Genomic DNA, 7,492 nt, shown 5'->3' on the forward strand with positions numbered 1-7,492 from the left:
TCCTGATCTGAGGGCTGAGGAGATCAGCATCCAGACACTCTCATCTGACTTTTAACAATTTAACAGGTAAGATTTTATTTTATTTTAGCTCCTCTTGCTGCTGCTGTGATTACAGTGTGCTAGCAAAATGAATGGGTAGAATGAATCCCAGAGATTTCTGGAAAACTGTTTTCATTGGGTCTTTTTTTCTAGCCCTCCAACATCACCCTACATCACACCTGCTCCCACTGTCATCTGTTTCCTGTGTTGACCATGACTGGATGGAGCTGCCTGGTGACAGGAGCAGGAGGGTTTGTGGGCCAGAGGATCATCAAGATTTTGGTGCAGGAGAAAGAACTGCAAGAGGTCAGAGCTCTGGACAAAGTCTTCAGACCAGAAACCAAGGAGGAATTCTCTAGTAAGTGAGTCAGAGTCTCTATTTTTGTGACTGTTGGGAGTACTGACTGAGCATTGGGGGGAATCTTTTCTAGCAAATATGGAGGCCCTTTTGGAACTTAAGGCTTGAACATATCTGGAAGATTCATGATCACACAGCATAAAATACACCACAGTTGTGGGGCTAGAGTCTGTCTTGTATCTGATTTAGAGATGGTGACCACCAACCCAGCTGCTAGAGCTCCAGACCCTGTCTTTCTTCCCATCTGGCCGTCTCACAGTTGTGTTCTTCCTGTAATGTAATATCAGTATATACGTGTCTAGTTCTCTGCAGCATTAGCAAGGATGCTGGATTGGAGGCCTCTGCAGAGGGTCTCTGTCTTTTCTACTTGGTATGGTTGCTTGTTCCTTTTCTTGTGTGGTTTGGGAGAGAAGTCATTCAACAGTCTCCCAAGGGGGGTTGAAGTAAAGAGTGAAATCAGTGAGTGAAAGAGAGACAGAGAGAAACTGAGTCAGACAACATACACTGAGCATTTTAGCGAGCTGAGTCAGGGGAGGGCCACAGATGCTTCACCTCCATTCTCCAACATCATTCCCTTCTGACCTTCATCTTCACAAAGGAAATGACAGAGGACTTTTCTGGAGCTCAGCATTCTTCTTTGCTGATATTGCTTCCTTTGGGGCAAGAGTAAGCTCTGGAATGACAGTGCAGTTTTTAGTGTCATTATCTTCACACCCTCAAGATAACCCTGCAGAGACCTTAGAAAACAATGTTCAGCTAGGAGGACAGTGACAGAGACTGGTGTAGATTGCCTCTGTCACAATGCTTCTTTTGTGAGATAATTCATCTGAATATGGGATTACCAGTCACATCCTGTGGATTGCAGAGAAGCTGAAGATACTTATGCATCCCCTGCCCCAGCTTCCTTTCTGCAACATGGGTCTCTTAAGGGGTGATGTATGCAGCATCAGTGGATGCTTTTGATAGCTGCTATATGCTGAAAGATACTTCTCTCACAGAGGATCAATTTCCCTATCTGTAATTCAGCTAACTCTTCATTTGTTCTCAGCCCAGACCCAAGTATCAAGACCTATCAGGGGCAGGGCTGAAAAGTCCATCTTTGTGTCTCCCTATTCTGAACCCTCCTCACTGGAAGTTCATAGGACACAAACTTGTTAGCATGTTCCTTGCTCAGATTTCTCCAATGCCTTCACAGTTTGTAATCTCAGATTGATATTACAGTTTCCCAAGACAAAACTCCATCACCCTGTTTCTTTTTCAAATCCACAAATGATTTCCCCATTCTGTATCAATTGAGTTCTATTTTCCCTCCTTACATATCTGTGCCAACACTCCTCCAGTTGCTTTAGTGAATGTAGGAATTTCCCATAACTCTCTGTTTATATATAAAGCAGAAATGGCATCTTACTGCTCAGATGCATTTTCTACAAAGGGATGTGGTGGATATTGATGCTTCCTCATTCCTGATAACTGCTACCTTCTGATTTTTGAGTGTTTATGCTTCTTTCAGAAGAAAGGCCTCCTCCCCATTGTCTTCTCACCATGACTGCCCTTGTAAGGCCTAGGTAACTGACACCTGTGTCAGGAAATATTCTTCCCATGCAGAAAATTTCCCAAGGTCCTGCTTTGTGTCCACAGACCTGCAGACAAAGGCCAATGTGACAGTGTTGGAAGGAGACATTCTGGATGCCCAGTGCCTGAGGAGAGCCTGCCAGGGCATCTCTGTTGTCATCCACACTGCTGCTGTCATTGATGTCACAGGTCTTGTGCCCAAGCAGACCATCCTAGATGTCAATCTGAAAGGAACAGTACCTGAGGAAAATATGGAGCCCATAGGAAAATGATAATGGAAGAAGTGGTAGGGTCTCCTGCTTTGAAACTTTTGCTGTGCTCACACACTTTCTGATAGCATGGCCTTCAGTCTCAATATTTCTGTAAAATGTCATTTTATTTTCACTTTGTGTCTGCATGAATGTCTGTGTGTGTGGTGTGATGGGTTCTTATGGGACCAAAACAGGGCATCAGATCCCTGGAACTCAAGTTACAGGTGATATTAGAAGCCTTGTGAATGCTAAGGATCTAAGGGAGATCCAGTGGAAGAACAGGACGTATTCTTAAGCCCTTTGCCATTTCTCCTTCCCCTAATCTCAATAGTTCCGGTGGAGAAAACAGGGTGGGAGGGGAAATGAACATGATCAAGTCTCTGGAGGCAGTAAGAGAATAAATATTTAAAGTCACACTCTCCATCCTGGTCTCCTTCATACCAGTGAGGCTGAATTCCAAGCCCCACACTTTAATTTCCATCTACCCACTCGCCAATTCCAGGCCAGATCCAAGTATTAGACAGCCCAGTGTGCCTTAGCTTATTTCTGTGAGAGCCAGCCTGCCCCCATGAAGCAAGGTGTCCCTGGAAGATACTGCAGCAAAGCTGTCTCACAAAAGCATACTGGGAAGAATGATCCAGCACTTGTCCTCCCATGCTCTTATCTTAGGAGTCATTAACACTAACATGTCTTTATCACTAGCTTCTCAGCCCACGGTGGCTCACCTCTGGATGAGGTAAGAATTTTCCCCATGCCCCCTTTATTTTCTCCATATTTCTTTTTGGTGGGCTTTTCTGCAGTATGGCTTCATAGTATAAGTCAGGATGAAACCGGTAAATTCACATGGGATTTCTATATAATATCCTCACTCTCTCCACCAAGGACCAATCCTTTTATCGCCATTATACTCTCTGCAACGTCCCTGTATATGTTCCTTTATTTAAAAAAAAATATCCTCTCATGCATTACATACCAACTGCAGTATCTACGACGTCTTCCAATTACCTACATCTTCCATCATCCCCTTTCCTGCATCCTTTCCCACCTACTCCTCTCAAATTTCCTTTTACAAAATTGCATGTCTTTCAGTGATATCAATCAAACATTGCATATCAAGGTGAATTAAGACTATACAAGACCCTCACATTAAGGCTGGATGAAGCACCCCAGTAAGAGGAGAAGGATCACAAAAGCAGGAAGAAACATCAGAGACATCCCCTGTTGTCTCTGTTAGGAGTCACCCCAAAGGGACTGCTATACAAATATAACATACAGATTGCCTAGGTTAGAAACATGCAAGCTCCATGACTGTTGGTTCATTCTCAGTAAGCTATGAATCACGGTTTATTGATTCTGTGAGTTTCCAGCTTGAGGCCCCTTGTCACCAGGGGAAGTCCAGCCTGAAACTGCCTTGAGGAAAAGAAACAAGATACCAGGATGGCTCAGAGACCTAGGAGAGAACCAACCACAAGAGGCATAGAACCAACCAGCACTGGTGCATTTATGTATGTGTGCATGTGTGTGTATGTGAAATTCTGTGTAATGATATTCTGTTATACTCATAGATTGATGTCTAAAACAATTGTCACCAGAGGGCTTCATCCAGGAATTGATGGAAAAATATGCAGGGACCCACAGAGCTACATTAGGCAGAGTTCAGATAACCCTGTTGAAGAGAGGGAGGAAGGAATGTAAGAGCCAGAGGGGTCAAGAATACCACAAGAAAATCCATATGTGTTCCATATTGTTGCCTTTCAATCTACTCACTCCAAGATGTCTTTACAAAAAGAAAAAAAGTATTTAGATTTTCTAGGAACTCCTTTAAAATATCCCTACTAATATCTAATTCATGGCCCCAACACACATATATCTGTAGGAAGATGCCAAAAGCCCCTGGTGTTCTTAGCCCGACCATAAATTATAATGCTTATGTACTGTAAATCCCAGCAGCTGGAGATGTGAGTTGACAGGGATGGTGATTAGGGCATTACTTTACTAGAACATTGTCACACTGAAAAACATGTCACAGTAATAGCTTTCAGCCCTCACTAGCAAGCAAACCCCACATTTAATTGGCTAATATATTTAACTTGAAAAAAAATGAAGCTGTTTCTCTAGGAAATCAAGTTAAAGAGTGACTTGTACTGCCAATAAATGACTGGATGATAACAATGGTAATGACTCCTTGCCCAGGACATTCCTTCCTTCCTCCACGATGTGCTGTCAGTGTTCTGGCTTTCCAGAAATGACCAGCAGGACACACATGTTGTTTTTCAGTTCTCTAGCAAGCTCAATAGAAAAGAATGATATAAATGACAAATCCTCATTCCTAATGCTATATTGCCAAGGTACATAGTAGAAAGCCTTTGTTCTTCTCCAGAATTGAAGATCAGAGACAGAGAAAGGAAGACCTGTCAAGGATGTACATCTGGAAGCTTCAGATACCAGATAGCATATATGACCTTTTTGCTTATTGGTTTTTTTGTTTGCTGTTTTTTATTCACATGTGCCCAAAGCATAGTTATGCTGATTCAGGAACAGAAAAAAAGGCTACTGGGGATAGGGTAAAAATAACAGGAAGGCAACTCAACTCCTTATTCTATTTTCCAACACTGACAGTGTGTTGTCTGTGGTTAGGTACTCAGAACCTATTGGAGGCCTGTGTTCCAGCAAGTGTGCCAGCCTTTGTTTTCTGCAGCTCAGTTGATGTTGCAGGGCCCAACTCGTACAAAAAGATCATCCTGAATGGCCACGAGGAACAGAATCATGAAAGCACATGGTCTGATCCATACACATATAGCAAAAAGATGGCTGAGAAGACAGTACTGGCAGCCAATGGGAGCATGCTGAAAAACGGTGGCACTTTGAATACTTGTGCCTTAAGGCCCATGTACATTTATGGGGAGAGAAATCCATTCATTTCTAATGCAATAATTACGGCCCTCAAAAATAAGGGTATTCTGTGTGTTACTGGCAAATTATCCATAGCCAACCCAGTGTATGTGGAAAATGTGGCCTGGGAACACATTCTGGCAGCCAGGGGCCTTCGAGAACCCAAGAAGTCCACAACCATTCAAGGACAGTTCTAGTACATCTCAGATGACACCCCTCACCAAAGCTATGATGATTTAAATTACACCCTGAGTAAGGAATGGGGGCTCCGCCCTAATGCCAGCTGGAGCCTTCCTCTGCCCCTGCTCTACTGGCTTGCCTTCCTGCTGGAAACTGTGAGCTTCCTGCTACGTCCACTCTACAGGTATAGACATCTCTTTAACCACCACTTGGTCACACTGTCAAATAGCACGTTCACTTTCTCTTACAAGAAAGCTCAGCGAGATCTTGGCTATGAGCCACTTGTCAGCTGAAAGGAGGCAAACCAGAAAACCTCAGAGTGGATAAGGATACCAGTGGAACAGCACAGGGAGAGACTGGACACAAAGTATCAATGATGGAAAAAGGGCAGGTACATGGCTCTGGGAGTTATAAGGTCCTGTAACAAGTACAGAGGCACAAGCCAGGTCCTGCTGCCTCTTGTAGACACAGAGACCAACTCAAGTCACCAGAAGCCTTGCCAGTCAATAACCCTCTCACAAGCTTTCTTCTCTAAGACCCTGCTCAGAGACAAACATAGCTGAGTCTCAGTTGTTAGGCTTCAGCAATTACAATTTACTTTCACTTAGAACTTAGTATTGCTTTTATTTCCCCCTTCAAGTTCTAAATCATATCCTGCCTTTGGTAAAATCCCATTGCTTTCTGAAGCTAAACAGAAACAGCAATAAATATTGCAATGCCTTACCTGGACTCAGAATCTTTCTATTCTTGGGCACTGCTATGATTTCCCTTCCATACCCAGGCTTTGTCAGTTCACAAATCAAACAGTGAAGTAGAGTTCACTGAGAGGAAGTAGTAATCTGATATTGGTCTTAATCATGCAGAAGTGGGTGTTGTGTGGTGCTCACCAGAGAAGACTTCTCAAACATGGGGTTAAGCCAATAAACATGTCTTTATTATCTGGCTGCCAGATACACTAGGTGCTCAGGACCCCAGTGCCATACTGAGCCTTTCTCAGAGTAAGGTTTAAGCACAAAATGATGTTCTAGGTTGACATACTTCAGTTAACAAAAACAGACAAATGTAGAATAACAGAAGCTAAAAAGCAATACTAATAGATTTTTAGGCTTTCCAAACGTATATAGACTGCCAAAAACTAGGCCTTTGTCTTAGTTTTAGCAGGATGTTCTATCTAAGTGCCAAGTTTTATGTCCTGTGTGGTATTCCTATCATGGTGTCAGTTGTGCAAAGGTCTAGGACCCTGTTACTGTCAGCATGAACTGGATGTTTGACATAGATTAGCTCATTTTATACTCCCCAGACAAAGACTCTGTTTCCTCTATCATGTTATGAGTCTTCCTCTCTACTTCCTGATTGGATAGTGGAAAGTTGTCCACTTCACTATAGACACTCAATGGAAAGCTCTGTCTTCCCACTATATCTTGCAGTTTGCACTAGCTTGTAATAGGGACAGCAGTCATGAACAGTGGGCTGCTACTCCTTTGGACAGCTCCAGTTCCATTTGCTTCCACCTACCTACCCAGACATATATACCCAGCTTACCAGAACCTTATGGAAACTGTAGTCCTTAAGAAATGTCCCTAGAAAGGGAAAGCCAAGAGAGGGAGAAACTCTCAGCTGCTACCCCTAATGTCAGTGTCCTGGAAGATTCTGAAACATACCTAGAAAAATTTGTGACATGTAGTTTAATCAGTAACAAATTGGCTAGTTAATAAGACCTTATTTATACTTTAAAATGTACACAATAAAGACAAGCCTAAGTTCCTGGAAGGTTAGAAGGAAGAGACCTGGCTTAGTCACACACTTGTTTCCCCTAAGCCTAGAATCTGGAAGACATTATCCCCATCTCCTGATATCATGTCAGTCCTTACATTGTCTACCTTTAAAGGTTATTTCTGCGTGGCATCCTCTGACATTGTTCCCTTTATTTCCTTCCAGTTCTCCCCTTAATTTTTCAATATTTCTGAGGCCAGGAAGCCATTCAGGAAATATGTAGTAAAGTAAAAGAGAACACAGCTCTTAACCAACAATCAACAGATCATCATCCATTCCATGATGGCAGAAGGAAAACAATGCTATATTAGGTAACAGAAGACCTTAGTTTAGGTAGATAATCCTGAACAGTGCAAGTAAACCACCATAAGGCACAGTAAGGTACAGAAAGATTGGCAGCAGCCTGAGACTATGAGCCTCCTTCTCT

The 7,492-nt window shown here is 42.8% G+C and overlaps 1 pseudogene; it reads left to right on the plus strand.

Moving 5' to 3' along the window:
• The first annotated feature begins 209 nt into the window (after positions 1-209).
• Positions 210-5,669, plus strand: LOC110291371 (3 beta-hydroxysteroid dehydrogenase/Delta 5-->4-isomerase type 1-like; annotated as a pseudogene).
• Positions 5,670-7,492: the final 1,823 nt, after the last annotated feature.

Source organism: Mus caroli, unplaced genomic scaffold, assembly GCF_978045245.1.
Source record: "Mus caroli unplaced genomic scaffold, Mus_caroli_1 scaffold_3, whole genome shotgun sequence".
In the NCBI taxonomy this organism is placed as follows: domain Eukaryota; kingdom Metazoa; phylum Chordata; class Mammalia; order Rodentia; family Muridae; genus Mus; species Mus caroli.